The sequence below is a fragment of the Dendrobates tinctorius genome, unplaced genomic scaffold, assembly GCF_039654945.1.
Source record: "Dendrobates tinctorius isolate UK_male_01 unplaced genomic scaffold, ASM3965494v1 ptg000173l, whole genome shotgun sequence".
NCBI lineage: Eukaryota > Metazoa > Chordata > Amphibia > Anura > Dendrobatidae > Dendrobates > Dendrobates tinctorius.
This window is the reverse complement of record NW_027361840.1, coordinates 4,240,404-4,258,201: the sequence shown is the minus strand read 5'-3', so window position 1 is coordinate 4,258,201 and position 17,798 is coordinate 4,240,404.

The window sequence follows — 17,798 nt, the reverse complement described above, 5'->3', positions numbered from 1 at the left end:
GTTTCTAAGCACCGCCCGGTGCCTAGAATCTCTGCGTTTACTTTAGTTACCAGCGCGCTGATCACTGGTCTCCCGCTTGTCACACGCAGCGATCCGTGCTGGCCAGCGGGAGACCAGCAATCAAAAAATTGTCCTGGCTATTCCAGGACGATCAGCGATACCCGGCAGGGGGGTCGGTCGCTGGTCAGTGTCACACACAGCGATCTCGCTGGTGAGATCGCTGCTGCATCACAAAACTTGTGACTCAGCAGCGATCTCGCTGGTGAGATCGCTGTGTGTGACGGGGGCTTAACGGTTGGCCATGTAAAGTGATTCCTGGACTTGTCTTTGAAAGAGTTGCATGCTTTTAGAATTAGTCTGTGATGTGAAATCCTGCTGACTGATTTTCTTTTAAAGGGGTTTTCTACCTTTAAAAAAAATATGTAAAACCCCTTTAATCCACCTCTGTGGGTAGGATGTCCGGTAGTTCTCACAGCAATATGGCGCAGTGCCTCCAGGAGAATCTTGCTGGGAGTTGTAGTGGGATGTAAGAAGGTCTTTTTCAGCTAGGGGGCGACTTGGGAAACCCCTGTCCACACTCTATACACACTCACCAAAGATGACGTTGAAACAATTAACAGGTTTTTTATTCCAGAGGAATAAATAGTGCTAAATTCAGAGGGCATAACAAGGAACATTTACATATAATATCACACAATTTTTGATACAGGTTCAAAATGTTCTTTGCAGTAGGTCTGAACATTAATGATGACACGTCTTCTTTAAGTGACTGCAGAGACACTCCTTCCTAATAACACCCAACGATGGCTGCGGCAATGCCAGTAACACCGTCCAACGACACCGTCCAACGATGGGACCCAGTTGCCGCGGTTGTTGGCGCACTTTGCAGAAGCCATTGGTGCACATAATACAATAGGAACAAAATCCCCTCAACAACCGTTCTTTTATTAACTCCTCAACAGTGAAACCACAAGTCTCAATAATAGCTACTCCTTGATGAAGCAGGTTTGGGAGTCACACAGGGATCTAGTTTGGGGTTGCAGGGTCCAGACTCCTTAGATACAAGGGGTGGATTGTAGACTCGTTCCCTAAGTTAAGTCAGGCGGTGGTGGACATTTCCTGGTAACCTGACTGGTCTGCAGATGTGGTTCAGCTCATACAAATCAAAAAACTGACCGTCACATCCAAACATGAATTAGGTGTGAACAGGTGCCTACCTAGAGTCGCCAACTCATATACAATCAAACAAACAAGGCAGCACTCTGTAGCACTATAACATGCAAACATGAAAATTTAATTGCATTATTGCACTAGAAATATGAAAAATTGAGAATGCTTAGCACATAAATTGACCAACTCATGTGTACCTGGAAGCCACGGTAAGGCGATTCTCATATACCAGGACCTAACAAAGCCAATCCTCTCTTAGACAGTCTACAACTCTATAGGAACCTAATGTGAGTTTTCTTCTAGACTAAAGTTTAATATTTCCGTGGAGGACATCTCCTGGTAACCTGACTGGTCTGCAGATGTGGTTCAGCTGCAGGATTATCTTCTCCCCTCACACATTGAGCAGTTGAGCGATTAGCACTCATTCTCTGCCTCTGTCTCCTTCTCTCCAGGATCAGACTCTCACATGTCTGACATGGAGGATTGCACACATTGCTCCCCCTGCTACTAGCTCAACCCTTCTTCGCCAACATGATGAAACAATCATTCCCTTCCTCTGCTGCTCCTCTTTCCCGATGATGCAGAGAAGAGCAATGTCTTCTGGGAGTCGTATTCCAGGGCAGTACAGCAAGAGAATCATTGTCTGCTGCTGTGAATGTTCAATCCCAGCAGCAGCAGTCTCTGTACACATAGGACTCATTCTAGGTGTTACACACGCAACATAACAAACAGAGCAGATCCTCTCCCTCCACCATACCCAGCACCAGCTCAAATCATTGTTCCAACCTTAGTGCACTTGCTGCAGTGGTGATGTCACGTTGCTAACTCACACATCACCGCTGCAGTCACTCACTGAGCTCAGCAGCTCTGCTAATGTAGACGGCACAAGCGATCCAGCTCAGTGATTTTCCACAGCGGGTATTTGTGCTGTCGACATGACATCACTGCTATCAGTGCCGGATTAAGTGGACCATGGGCACGGGGCTGTTCATAAAACCTGGGCCCCAGTACCCCCCTTCCCAGGAAAACATTTTCTGTCAAAATTTTGCGGCTCTTCTCACAAAAACACTGCATATGCTGATTTTTAGGTATACAAATTGTAACATTTATTAGACCATAAAAACAAAGAAAAATTACTTTTTTCTCACAAGAAATTGTATTGTATGGTCAAACAATATAAATAATATTAAATATTCCTCAAAATCAACAGTCAAAATATATAATGTGGTATATACTGGCCTGTATTTCTTCATACAAGGTAGACATAAGGCTACATTCACCATACCACATGTAAGTGCAAATAAGAACATGTAGACCTAATATTAAACAATAATTCACCATCATTATTTATCTCTACAGATGTTTATCTGTGTGGGTGGTAGCCTAACAGGAAAAGTGCAATGAGCACAGGCAACAATTTCTTAATGGACTAGAAACTCGGATTTTTTTGGACACTGAAGATCATAAACTGCTCACAGACTTTTTCGGCGAGATTTTTTGGTGCTAAAGTCGTTGATGATTTCTGAGAGGTCTAGACTCTTCAAAAGCTCTTGTTCAATGCTCATTAAAGAGAGATGATGGAGTCTGTCTTGTCCCATTTGACTCCTCAACTCATTTTTAATTCGTTTAAGTTTTGAAAAGGATCCTCTCACCTGTGCAGTGTGAAACCATCCTGCATAAATACAGCGAGCTGAGCGCTGCAGTCCCCGTGCGGGAATTGACAGCCGTACGGACTGCAGCACTTGGTTTGCTGCGGGTCCGTATGGAAAACCCGCCACCATTCCGCCACGTGTGGACATGGCCTAAAAAGACGTTGCACATAAGCTGTAGGCCTACGGCCAATACGCACAAAATCGCCCAACGTGAACCTGGCCATAGGGGACGTGATGTGAGGACCTGAATGGGTTACGTTACATAATGCGTGCAGTGCACTGCTCACTGGTCCGGGGCTGTTCCTAAAGTCTGGGTACCCGGCACCCCTCTTGACCAAGGCCCCCCCTGCCCACCCCCCACATCCACATAAAGTAGGTGAGAGAAAGATGTGGTAGGCAACTAAGGGCTAAACCACGTGTGCTGGCGATCAAGCACGGAGGCCCAGATGTTATGCGGTGTACTCTTAGAGGGTAATCATCAATAGGCAGGAAATGTACATTCAGTTTATAATATTTAATGAGCAATCAACATAGGGCTAAAATACATGTATAGCAAAGAGTGTTTTTCCCCACATCCACATGAGTCAGTCATGACATACCTCCGCCCCACCCTGCTGCGACTTACCCCCAAGTTCGGAGAGGTGAGGAACAGGCAGTGCTGCTGCTGCAACACTATCCACCAGGCACCAGAGAGTTCTTCTTCCTCCTGTGATACACGGCGTCGGCTGGGCTGTCAGTTGCCGGGCCCCGATGTATCTATGGACACCAACGAAGGGAGGGAACAGAGGAGCCGCTGCCAGAGTGTGAGTGGCCAGCGTCACTCTGATGCAGCCACGTGATGCCAGTTGCTGGCCGGAATGAGCGCGGACGCTGCAGAGAGAGGGGAGGAGGATCAGGTGACTGAGCCAGCCATTCAGCGCAGCGCAGCCGCCGACAATTGCGGCGACACGCGACTATTGGGGGAAGCCAAAATTGCGCTGTGGCGGCTCCAGATTAGCCCCTGGGCGACCGCCCCATCCGCCCCTATTAAGATCCGCCACTGACTGCTATAGTAAAAACACTGAGAAGGGCAACAGTGGGAGGCCAGCGCTATTTACTGGGGGATGGAGAACCTTCTCTGGTTGTTAAATTATGTAGATAAAAGCATTGGATGTACATTTTTATTTAAAAATGAAAACTGCCTTTAAATAGCTGCAACGTAACAGTACATTTTCCCTAATGTGTAGCTGCAAACAGGTTCTGCCATTATATTCACTGATGGCAAACTGCAAATCAAGGGATCAGATCATCAATACATTCGCCATGACTTAGAAAAGCGTTTACTCCAATGTGACAACCATTCAAAGAAAAAATAAATTCAATCCTATAGATAATCAGCAGCACAAAAGTCTTTTATCGATGGGTCTAGCTTCTGCACTTTATGATTGCCAGTCTCACAATCGCAAGAAATATGAAATCTTGGGAAATAATAGGATGCGCTCTATAGATTTGCGTTCTTGCTGTTTTATTATTACACATTTTTTCATAAGGTTTATTGTAATAAGAACCAATTTGGATATCAAGGAACTGAGCCCTGGTGAGTGATCAATCCGGGAAAACCTTTGGGTTACAGCTTTACCACCCAAGTTCAGGGGGGCTTTATTTTACCCGGGTTATCATATAGTTGCTCAGGGTAGCATTTCTTGAAGCATGGCATTTAGAAATAATATGTTTTGTGCATTATATGATTTTCTAGACCAGCATAGAATAGAGCAAGGTTCCCCAACTCCAGTCCTCAAGGCCCACCAACAGGTCATGTGTTCAGGATTTCCTTAGCATTGCTCAGGTGATAATTGCTTTACCTGTGCAATACAAAGGAAATCCTGAAAACATGACCTGTTGGTGGGCCTTGAGGACTGGAGTTGGGGAACCCTGGATTAGAGTAATCCTGTGTAAAGTGTATGTGTGCCTCTCTTTCCTAATTGTCTATGGCTTCAGGTCTTCAAAGATTGTATTACCTTGGCCATATTTTTATTGAAGGGATAACCGGATGTGGTAGCGCGCTGAGCTCGTCCCGTTATGTGCTGATATGATCTGCATTACTCTATGTATTGATCGAAACACTAGGATATCGAGTCAGAGATATTTGCTTTGATGTCTGAAATAAATGAACGTCTGAGATACTTAAGGAATGTGTAAAATATCATATTTATCCAATTTCTATGATATTCATAGTAGTATAGATTTATTAGGTTCTTATGAAGTGACAATTATGAAATATGGCCTTGTAGCAATTCTGACTTCCAGGTGACGACTGTTTAATATCTGTGTATTGTATTGTTATAGCTGATATTTCACTCGATTCCTCCCATCATTTTGATTGAAATTGTCATCACTTTACAGTGATCGCAGTAGATGTCTTAATATTAGAATTATGGACTGTAGACGTGTATCACTTATAATCATAATGATTTATTCTGCTTTTCCAATGTGTCCTTAAAAATATAGCTGTCCTTGATTTTTTGAATAGCTGTTCAGAAAAACCAAAAAGTCAAGTTTGCAACTCTGCTCTGGAACCATACGTTCGATTTCATAAAAACATAAGTCAGCATACTCAAGGGGGCAGTGGGGATAAAGTAGAAGCAAAAACTAGCCACATTTGACCTGTTGACTTTCCTCCTTTAACCCATGTCCAGTGTAAGGGATCGGTAAACTGAGCAATATTATTGGGCAACTGCCTAACTGTAAAGAGAGATGCGCCTCTTATTAATATTATCTTTTCATGTCTCTTACTTGTAGTCTTGTCTAAGAGAAATGCCAAGGAAGAAAAGGAAGCTGAAGCTGAACATCTGGAGACAGCCTCTTATAATACTGAATTAATGAACAGGTGCACGTATGGAGTGGCCAATATACAAACATCCACATGGAAAGTTGAAGAAATGTTGGGCACATAAAGAGGTGAGTCCCTAGAGATTAGGGTCCGTCCTATGAGGTCACCTTGTCCCTGGTGAATGACTTACATGCATTTTATACAGTTAGTGAAGTTGCTAATGTTTTACAGTGAAGGAAATAAGTATTTGATCCCTTGCTGATTTTGTAAGTTTACCCAGTGACAAAGACATGAACAGTCTATAATTTTAAGGGTAGGTTAATTTTAACATTGAGAGATAGAATATCAAAAATAAAATCCAGAAAATCACATTGTATAAATTGTATAAATTTATTTGCATTTTGCAGTGAGAAATAAGTATTTGATCCCCTACCAACCATTAAGAGTTCTGGCTGCTATAGACCAGTTAGACACTGCTAATCAACTCGTTACCTGCATTAAAGACAGCTGTCTTACATAGTCCCCTTCATAAAAGACTCCTGTCCACAGACTCAATTAATCAGTCAGACTCTAACCTCTACAGCATGGGCAAGACCAAAGAGTTTTATAAGGATGTCAGGGACAAGATCATAGACCTGCACAAAGCTGGAATGGGCTACAAAACCATAAGTAAGACGTTCGGTGAGAAGAAGGCAACTATTGGTGCAATAGTAAGAAAATGGAAGAAATACAAAATGACTGTCAATCGACATCAATCTGGATCTCTTACAAAAGCAGCAAGGAATCAAATAATTATTTCCTTCACTGTATATGTGTGTATAAATAGTGAAATTTATGTATTCATTGATCACAGTGTGCTGATAGGATATATATATCCTATATATAGGAAAAAAAGTATTTAGTCAGCCACCAAATGTGCAAGTTCTCCCACTTAGAAAGATGAGAGAGGCCTGTAATTGACATGAAAGGTAGACTACAACTATGAGAGACAAAATGAGAAAACAAATCCAGAAAATCACCTTTGTCTGATTTTGCAAAATTTATTTTGCAAATTATGGTGGAAAATAAGTATTTGGTCACCTAAAAATATGCAAGATTTCTGGCTCTCACAGACCTGCAACTTCTTTAAGAGCCTCCTCTGTCCCACACATTACCTGTAGTAATGGCACCTGTTTGAACTTATCAGTATAAAAGACACCTGTCCACAACCTCAAACAGTCACACTCCAAACTCCACTATGGTGAAGACCCAAAAGTGGTCGAAGGACACCAGAAACAAAATTGTAGCCCTGCACCAGGCTGGGAAGACTGAATCTGCAATAGCCAAGCAGCTTGGTGTGATTAAATCAACTGTGGGAGAAATAATAAGAAAATGGAAGACATAAAAGACCACTGATAATCTCCCTCAATCTGGGGCTCCACACAAGATCTCACCATGTGGGGTCAAAATGATCACGTGAACGATGAACAAAAATCACAGACCCACACGAGGAGACCTAGTGAATGACCTGCATAGAGCTGGGACCACTGTAACAAAGGCTACAATCAGTAACACACTTCGCCGCCAGGGACTCAGATCCTGCAGTGCTAGACGTGTCTCCCTGCTTAAGCCAGTACATGTCTGGGCCCATCTGAAGTTTGCTAGAGAGCATTTGGATTATCCAGAAGATTACTGGGAGAATGTCATATGGTCTGATGAAACCAAAGTAGAACTGTTTTTGGTAGAAACAAAACTCGTCGTGTTTGGAGGAGACAGATTGCTGAGTTGCATCCAAAGAACACCATACCTACTATGAAGCATGAGAGTGGAAACATCATGCTTTTGGGCTGTTTCTCTGGAAAGAGACCAGGACAACTGATCCATGTACATGAAAGAATAATTAGGGCCATGTATCGTGAGATTTTGAGTGCAAACCTCCTTCTATCAGCAAGGGCATTGAAGATGAAATGTGGATGGGTCTTTCAGCATGATAATGATCCCAAGCACACCGCCAGGGCAATGAAGGAGTGACTTTGTAAGAAGCATATGAAGGTTCTGGAGTGCCCTAGCCAGTCTCCAGATCTCAGCCCCATAGAAAACCTTTGGAGGGATTTGAAAGTCCGTGTTGTCCAGCGACAGGCCCAAAACATCACTGCTCTAGAGATCTGCATGGAGGAATGGGCCAACATACCACCAACAGTGTGTGCCAACCTTGTGAAGACTTACAGAAAACATTTGACCTCTGTCATTGCCAGCAAAGGATATATAACAAAATATTGAGATGAACTTTTGTTAATGACCAAATACTTCTTTTCCACCATAATTTACAAAATAAATCTTTCCAAATCAGACAAGGTGATTTCCTGGATTTGTTTTCTATATATATATACTGATAGACTGATATAATACAGTGTTCTGCTTCCTGTTGGCCACCCTATTGATCAGTTCAACAAAATTGATCTGGCTCGCTAGACCTCAAGCAATCAACTCCTATGGATCAGATGGTAATGCTGGCTACTACTGTTTATTGATGTATAATTTGGGTACCGTATATAGGTAGCATAGTTTGTACAGTAAATAAAGGTATTGTTTTATCACTGTTTAGCAGTATTGTGTGGGCACTATAAGGAAAGGCTTTTATGATTTTTTTTAGCTGAAAAATTTTGGACAAATAATTTTGACTGTAATTATCATCATTTTGCAGTTTCCAGTGAATGCAGCTGATATGTTCATAGCGGAATTATGGGCTGTAGAAATAGATCACTGATAATGTAATAATTTATAATGGTTTTCTGATATGCCCTGTGAGGCAGTGACCGGTGTAATATGTGAGGGTCGCTATGTGTTCTCCAGGATGTGCACAGAAGCGTATTGAGGCCGCGGGAGTGCATTGCAGTCATAAATGTGATTGCAACGCAAAATATAAATGTTGGTTTTGGAGCAAGCTGTTTGTCCAAGGCAGATTTAAGAAAACCTACTCTGGGCTTTTGTTTTTGAAACAGACTACAGGATGGTAGTGAGATAGTCCATTTCCTACCCGGCCAGGTTTTCCATGTGGCCTATGGCCACAGGTTCCTTATAAAAGGCCCTGAAGCAGAGGGTTGGGTGTGTCTGTTTTGCAAGCGTGTAGAGCAGAAGGCTCTGCAGAGCCCAACCTGTGTGAAGCAACACAGAGTCAAGAGGAGCCAACAGGCTTGGCACCCCTCAGCGGTGCAGTCTCCTACAGCAACAGGTCCCGGTTACGGACTATCTTGTTTCCTGGCTATGATCCGGAGGATACCATTAAACTACGTCTACTTTGAACTTTCCTGGGTCACTGCCTGTCTATCACACTGCACCAACCCCGCTGCACTACAGCCCGTAAAAAAATATTGTCTACCTGTGATTTTTTGATAAGCTGTCCAGAAAAAATAAAAACACAAGTTCACAATCCTGAGCTCCATGTCCTCTAATACAGGCTTTGGCATCACTGCCACTAGGCTCTGTATTTCTCTGGAAGAAATAGAACAGATCCCAACATGTAAACAGATTTATTATAGTTGTATTTGCTTTCAAATGAACAAATGATAATAGGGATTTGCCTTGAGACATAAGATGAGGCAAATGATCCCAGTATGACAAGATAACTCTTGTGTGGGGTACATATCTTTCTTTGTGTGAACTATTTACTGAAAATTGCTCCACGCCACTTGCTGGATCTGCATTGACACTTCATCTTTCTGTAGCAGCAGGCACAGGTGGCAGAGTGCCAGATAGAGAGAAAATCTTCACATTCCCAATGTTAACCCCTTCCTGACATCAGACGTACTATCCCGTCCATGTGACCCGGTCCCCTATGCCCATGGACGGGATAGTACGTCTACCGCGATCAGCGGCGCCCACGTGGTGAGCGCTGCTGATCACGGCCGGGTGTCAGCTGATTATCACAGCTGACACCCGGCACAATGTGTCAGGGGCGCTCACGGACCACCCCAACACGTTAACCCCTTGCACACCGCGATCAAACATGATCGCGGAGTATCGGGGGTTAAAGGGAAGCATCAGCAGGGAGGGGGCTCCCTCCGTGCTTCCCTGAGCCCCCCCCACGGCAGCGCAATGTGCAGCGCTGCTGCGGGGGGCTCCTTTCCTGCAGGCCCCCGAATCCAAGATGGCGATGGGGGCCTTCGGGGGCCTGCAGGAAGCTGGCTTCCTCAGTGCCTGCAAAGCACAGGCATGAGGAAGCCTTCTGCACTGCCTGTGACATATCACTGATCTCTCACAGTGATCTGTGATGTGACAGATCAGCGATCTGTCACAGGACAGTGATGTCCCGCCTGGGACTATTTAATAAAGTTAAAAAAAAAATAAAAAAAAGTGTTAAAATAAATTTTAAAAAATCGCCAAATAAATTAGAAAAAAAAAAATATTCCCCCAAATAAATCCATTTTTTGGAAATAAAAAAAACAAAAACAATAAAAGTACACATATTAGTTATCGCCGCGTCCGTAACGACCCGCCCTATAAAACTGTCCCATTAGTTAACCCCTTTAGCGAACCCCTTAAAAAATAAAAATAAAAAACGAAGCAAAAAATAATGATTTATTATCATACCGCCAAACAAAAAGTGTAATAACGCGCGATCAAAAAGACGCATATAAATATCCATGGTACCGCTGAAAACGTCATCTTGTCCTGCAAAAAACGAGCTGCCACACAGCATCATCAGCGAAAAAATAAAAAAGTTATAGCTTGCAGAATAAAGCGATGCAAAAATAATTATTTTTTATATAAAATAGTTTTCATTGCATAAAACCGACAAAACATAAAAAAACGACCTAAATTAGGTATCGCTGTAACCGTACCGACCCGAAGAATAAAACCGCTTTATCAATTTTATCGCACCTGGAACGGTGTAAACGCACCCCCCCCCAAAAGAAATTCATTAAACGCTGATTTTTGTTCATTCTGCGTCCCAAAAATCGGAATAAAAAGCGATCAAAAAATGTCACATGCCCGAAAATGGTACCAGTAAAAACGTCAACTCGTCCCGCAAAAAATAAGACCTCACATGACTCGGTGGGTCAAAATACGGAAAATATTTTTTTTGTGAAAAAATGTTAGATGTTCATTTTTTTTTAAATATTCAAAAAAATTCCTGTAACGCACCTAAAGGGTTAATAAACTTCTTGAATGTGGTTTTGAGCACCTTAAGGGGTGCAGTTTTTAGAATGGTGTCACTTTTGAGTATTTTCTATCATACAGACCCCTCAAAGTGACCTCAAATGTGATGTGGTCCTAAAAATAAAATGGTGTTGTAAACATGAGAAATCGCTGGTCAATGTGTGCCGTATCTCTGTGATTTAAGGGCATAAAAATTCAAAGTTGGAAAATTGCAAAATTTTCGCCAAATTTCCGTTTTTCTCACAAATAAACACAAGTTATTTGAATGAAATTTTACCACTAACATGAAGTACAATATGTCACGAGAAAACAATGTCAGAATCACCGGGATCCATGGAAGCGTTTCAGAGTTATGACCTCATAAAGGTACAGTGGTCAGAATTGTAAAAATTGGCCCGGTCATGAACGTGCAAACCACCCTCGGGGGTGAAGGGGTTAATTGAAGCTGGCACAGTTTGCATAGAATAACCCTGAAACATATATCATTTAAACTGCCCCTGCTACAGGAAAGGACAGTAATGGGCAGTCGTCTGTTCTGCCTTCTAGCAGCAACATATAAAGTAACTTAAATGTGTTTAATGATGCAACTAACAAGGCAGCCGAATGGTCAAGATAATATACTTTCAACTGCTTCATTATTCAATTAGTATTTTAAATTGAGTATAAAAAGACCATTCTAATTCTTTATTTCTTAAACTAATGGTGTACATAAAAATAAGCAACTTTGTAATATGTTTTATCAAAGAAATGTGGTTCTTTCATCTCTTGGATTTATCTTTCACTCTCAAAATTCATGGATTACATTTGTAAAATCTATCTTCATCGAAGACAGATTTTCACACTACTGATATATGGGAGAAGACAGTTGGTTCTTTTAAAGTTCCATGCAGAGAGGCGCTAGAGATTCTCATGTACGTTCTCCTGGAATGACAGTTAAAAGAAACCTGTCAGGTGATATACTGCGCAAACCGTGGGCAGCAAGTGTCAGCCACTGGCTGTATGATCACAGATATGTATATTTGTTTCTGAAACGCTGGAGCGTTTTAGAGAAGAACATATTTTTAATAGCATCCGGGGAGCCAGCTGTGCAATTGACGAGTCATACTGTCTGGTCCCTGATTGCTTCTCCCCGCCCCCTGACAGTGGCTGACAGGTCTCTGTCTATACGTCCATGTAGGCAGAGGCTTACTAGTCAATGTCAGCAGGTGGAGAGAAGCTGCCGGGGACCCGCTTGTACAACTAGTCACCCTCGCCCCCTGCTTCTAGTAAAAGTTTGCTTTTCCCTGAAGTGCCACAGCATTTGAGAGACAAACATACAGCATATATCACCTGACAAATTCCCTGTAAAGTGCTACATAGAATTTCAAGATCTCCAATTGTCATCTCCTAGTTCAGTAAGAGGAAAATCTGTTTTTTTTTTTCCGAAGACAGGCTTTATTCATGTATTGGAGATTTCTAGAATGAATGATCAGTCCAAGAGGAGAAAGAAGAGGATTTCTTAAATAACAATACATTTCAAAGTTTCTTATTTTTACACATAGGATTGAGTTATAAAAGAAGAAAAAGACCAAAGGGATGAACAAGAGAAGTCTTGTGGATGGTTGTGCAAATAGCAGATCAGATTAGGCAAGAGTTGTATTGAAGGGTCAGGTTATGGAGAGCCTAGGGAATTCCTTTTTAATATTTAGAACTAAATTCCCTCTTTCAGCAGTATCAATATGAAAGATGACTTGGAGAACACTTTCTAGGTGAGAGATAAATTTAACTCATGTAAATTTTAATGGCTGAAAGTACGTGGCTGTCAGAATAACATCCTATACCAAATGTATAAAAAGTTGAATTTAGAAGAAGATTATTATACGCAGGGTTCCACAAGTAGTCACATTTTTATCTCTGATTTGCTTTTAAAAAGCTACTCTTCTCATGAAACTTCAGGAGCACAACGCTGCCCTGCCTCCTTGCTTCCTGCTTGCCAAAAAGCGGTGTGCTCCTGATTAATTGACAATTCCTTAAGCTGCTGCTCCAGACTGTGAGCTTTCCATTGTTGCAAGCAGACAATCGTCTTCCTGAAACTCATTGAGGCAGATTGCACAGTGGGCACAAGGAAGATTATTATTGGCTATCAGCATATGTTTTCCTTTCTCAAGAAGTGTGGGAAGAACTGGACATCCCAATGATTGTGCAACAGTTGTGTGAAGAATGCTAATAATTCATTGCATTTACAACAAAGCTTCAGCGCAAGAGCTGTGCTCTTTGCCTGGGAGACCACCCACCACTGATACACTGCAGAGATGGCCGGTAACCTACACAATGAGCAGTAAACAAATACAATTTATAATCCATTTGTTCTTGAGAGACTTTTCGATAATAAGTAAATTGCAAAGTTGCTTTTAACAATTTATGATGTGGAGGAAACCCCTTCAAGCCATAGAACACTATAGAAAAAACAGGCAGATGATTTTACACAAGGGAAGATCAATACTACCATTGTATTTGTAAATGATAATTTTTCATCACTTATTTATTAAAACTACCTCCTTGTTCTAGGTTACACTGGATCATTAATTCTGGAGTTTCAATTTTAGAACAGTCTTGATTTATATTACTTTGTCATAAAATTCATTTAATTTAAGATTCAAGCTCGTGAAGTTTTAATTGCACAGGCAATTTACACCTTTAAAAATGTCACGCAATTTTCTAACTGGTCAACCTGGAAAAAATACACTAAATATATCATCCTCCTAATTTATATAATTGAAAAAGAAAATGTAGCTACACGGTTTAGATTTTACATAATAAGATATATTCTAAGTGAAAATGTCACAACAAATGTAACAAGTGAACTGGAATAGATAGTCTTCATGTAATGTTTTTCCTGACTTTTTAGAAGACCTAAACACTTGATGGAATCTGATAATAAATTACTTGTCCATTTACGTGTTCTACCCTGTAATTCAAGAGGTAGATGAAATTATCCAGAATGACTTAAGGTGGTTTAAAAACATTTTATGAAATGTCACACTGAGATCTAGTGAACAATGTTTGTTAACCTAAGATCACAATGATAATTTATAGATGGGAAGAAAGGGCAAAATATCAATAAGAAAGTACAAAACCAGAATGTCTGTACAGATGCAAAATAAAAATGTAATACATTCAGCCTTATTACTGAATAATGTGATATTTAGTATAACTTTTTAATTGTTTGATCAGTTTACCAATTAGTTAAATCTAAAAGGAAGCTTTTTATTTCTAAAAGTTATAAGTCATTTTAGCAATGGCAGTAGCAGGGACACATCTAGGAAGGCAATTGGGATAATTGTGCAATTGAAAGGACTACCCCATTAGCTGCTTTCTGAAATTGGTAGAAAATCTGTTTTCTATTGGAAAACAACTTTGGTTGCATCTGTCAGGCCTGGCTAATAACCATGCGAATTACCCCATCTATCATTTCTCGTTTTGAAGATGAGTCCTCTTTCCTAGCTCAGGCATTTATGGCGTAGTCTGACTTACACAATAAGACTAACAAAGTCACGTGAAGTATCGTTTGTCCTGCCCACTCAGTGCTTTGGCTGCCACCTTACACACTTTCAAAGTGGCAATAACCATTAGATGAATTTTGGCCAAACCCACTATTGTCAGCAGGACCGAATGTTTACCAGATGTGTATGGTTGTGTTGTGACTCTTCCTCAATTGCAAATATTGAACAAAAAAGGGTCGGGCGTGTCCAATTTATCTATTCCGGATCCAGTTCCGTTTATAATGCAGACCACTGTATAGTGGGTAATATGTAAAAACCTTTTGCATTGTTTAACATGTTAATGAGGCAATGCAAACATCAATGGTACATTGATAAGTGGTTTAGGCAGCTACTTAAAATTGGAAAAAGTGCCAATCTGGCCAGACTGAATCTTTGGTGAAGCTATCAGGGCTAGTCCTGTTGTGAGTTCATTTTCCCCTTCATTACTGAGGCCCGAGGAACTCCCTCTACTGGTAAAGAAAGGTATTGAGCCTGATTATCAAACACCTGAGGCTGATGATGATGACTGGCTGAGTGGAGTTACTGACTGGATATAAGGCTGCCGACGCCCTTCTGCCCTGCGGGTGATTTCTCTGTGGGATCCTTGGAGACCAGTCTGAATTCCTGCTCCTCTAAAGCTAAGTTTGCTGCTCTGTCTTTTGCTTTGGTGCTTTGACTTTGTTTTGCTTTGATTTTCTGGATTTCTGCCATTCCCTGCTGGGGTGTGCTGAATTCATTTAGCTCTGTCTTCTGAAAATACCTGAGTGCTGATTTAGTTTTTGAAGCCTAGCTGCTTCAGGGCCTTTTTCATATCAGCTTGTTGGCTTATGTCTTTGATAGGGTTTTGGCAGATTGCAGACAGCAGCCTTCCTGTCCTTTCCTATCTAGGTAGTTTTGGGCCCCGCCTTTGCTCAGTCTATCTTTCTGTCTGTGTTAGTATTTTCATCTTGCTTCACCGTCATTATATGTTGGGGGCTGCCTATTGCTTTGGGGTCTGCTCTGGGGCAGTTTAGATTTCCCCTTTCTTTCTCTAGGCCTATGTAATTCTCCGGCTGTGATCGAGGGGTCTAGGGCATCGTAGGAACCCCCCACGGCTACTGCTAGATGTGTTGATAGGTTCAGGGGTCTGCAGTCTGATAGTTGCCAACTTCTCTGGTTTTCCGGACTTAGCTTGTATTTCTGCTTTTGCCTCCTACGGTGTGTTAAATATTAATAATCCGTTAATTTCTTATAATACTCAGTTCTGTAGAATGCTTTAGCTTACATGACATAGGCTATTTTTAAGCTTGGCTCATGGTAGAAAGACAGGTCCATATATGTAGAGACCACGTGCTTTAGGAGACGTATATAATTCATGGCTAACTGTAGAGGTCACTCTTCTTCCCTCACCATCATGAGACACAGACGCAAGATGACATAACTCAACAGCTGGTATGTTACTTTAGTACGAAGAAGCCGAACTGAGAGACAGACGCCATTTGCCATGTGGGATCTCAGAGCATGATCTAATGGACAATATCTCTTTCACTTATTTTTAGTCACCTGTTTTTCTGTAATAACCTTTCTTTGATGGAAGAATCCAAATAAACCACTATATTTTTATCTGGTAACTAGTCCTGAATATTTTACAGGATATGCATTATTTTACATTGGAGAGCCAGCCAGATCTGAATTTTTGTACTTTTTTGCGGATTTCCTTCAACTTGCCCACACGGGGGATTGGACTTTGCTAACGTCAAATCATATGTGCAAGTTATCGGGAATTCCACTACTTACAAGAATCACATAGAACCTAGAAGTAAGAAGTACCAGATAGATTGAGAAGTACTACAAGTGCCAAAAGTACCAGACGTAAGCCAGACGTGTAAAGACAGGAACCCAGCGTTGTCCATCAAAGGAGCTGAGACATTTCAAGGTAAGATAAAATGGATGTCATTAATTGTCTTGCTAAGCAGAGTAAATTGAAATTTAAGTCTGTAGACAATTCTAATTCAGAAGTTTTATGGTTAAGTTTATATGCCGAGTGTGAACTCGAGAATCAGAGGTTAGATTCTAAGTTTTTCAATAGAGAAAGAGAGAGATTAAAAAATATTCTACAGATGGTAGATATATTTCATAGATCTGTGTCAGAGAAATCCAAAAATGATTGTTGTGATGTTCTCGAGATTGACTGTAATCAAGTGTCTGTAGCAGCCATTGAAGGTGACCTTGCAGACGTGGAACAAGATGGAGAAGTAGGAGGAGACTTCAGAACTGACGTAGAGGATGTACAAGGGAAAGACGTACCACTAAAAATAGACGACTCACAGGCCCAAATCCGAAGGAAAACTTTGATAAAGATATGCCAAATAATTCCTGCTTATGACAACAAAATAGATGTTTGTAGAAACTCTGAGATTTATGAAAGTTGTACTGAAAAATTTGATTTATCTAACGAGGAGAAGAATCAGTTGTTCAAAATGTGGATCCCTGTAAATTTTGCTAGGAGATTGTCTTTAAAGTTATCTGGTGAAACACATGAGAATTTAACTGATAAAGACAGATTAAAAATTCTCATTTTTTGTTCATCAAATGAAAATCATCCAGATATTGATATTCTTCAAAAATTAAGAATTGGTCGGAAGGAATGTATTTTTACGTTCATGTCCATATATGAACGTTTGTACAAAATGCTGAGTGAGAATGTCAAAACACCGTCCCTCATAAGGAGTTTTGTAAGCAAATTTTGGTTTCTAAATCCTGCATCTCGTGTTATTGCGTCACAAAAAGATTCATTGTTTGAATGTGCGCAATCCCTTGATTTTGCCAGAAAACACGAGAATCGTGAAAGGAAAGTAAATTGTGCTAATTTTGTGAAGACAGGCAGAGTAAAATCTTATCAGAAGCCTGTATTAGCAAAACCTTCTAAAATGAGTTTTCCCCAAAATCAAATCTACGAAGAAAGAAAAAGAAAATCACATGTTTGTTATAAGCCATATGGAATGATGCAAAAGAACACCGAAAAGACACAAATGGAATTAAGAAAAGTGATGAGTTCTGATTTTCTTTCTGTAACAAAGATGGCCGAATTTAACAGACAAAAACAGGTGGTGAGTGACATCATGGCCTGTAAACTGAATACTCTGCTCCAAGAATCTATCAGCTTTAAAATGGCAAGAACCTTTCAGGATATTTTTTGCAGAGAAATAAGTATGGGTGTAGGAATTGGCTAGGAAAAAAGTAATATATATTGTGTAACAGTGTTATACAATTAGTGAGTTATAGAGTATAATCCTGTAGTTTTATGGTTTGTGGATATATACATAGTCATACAGTATATATAGAGTGTTTGTAGAAGTAGAAATAGTAGAACTGTATTTTTTAATGAAAATTAAAATCTACATCAGTAATAATATTTAGAATATGAATATGATATTAACCTTATTTTTTATGTTTCCTTAGAATTTTCATTTCAAAGCAGGACTTAATCGAGAAAAATTCTCTTCCAAGGATTTATGCCTTTATTTA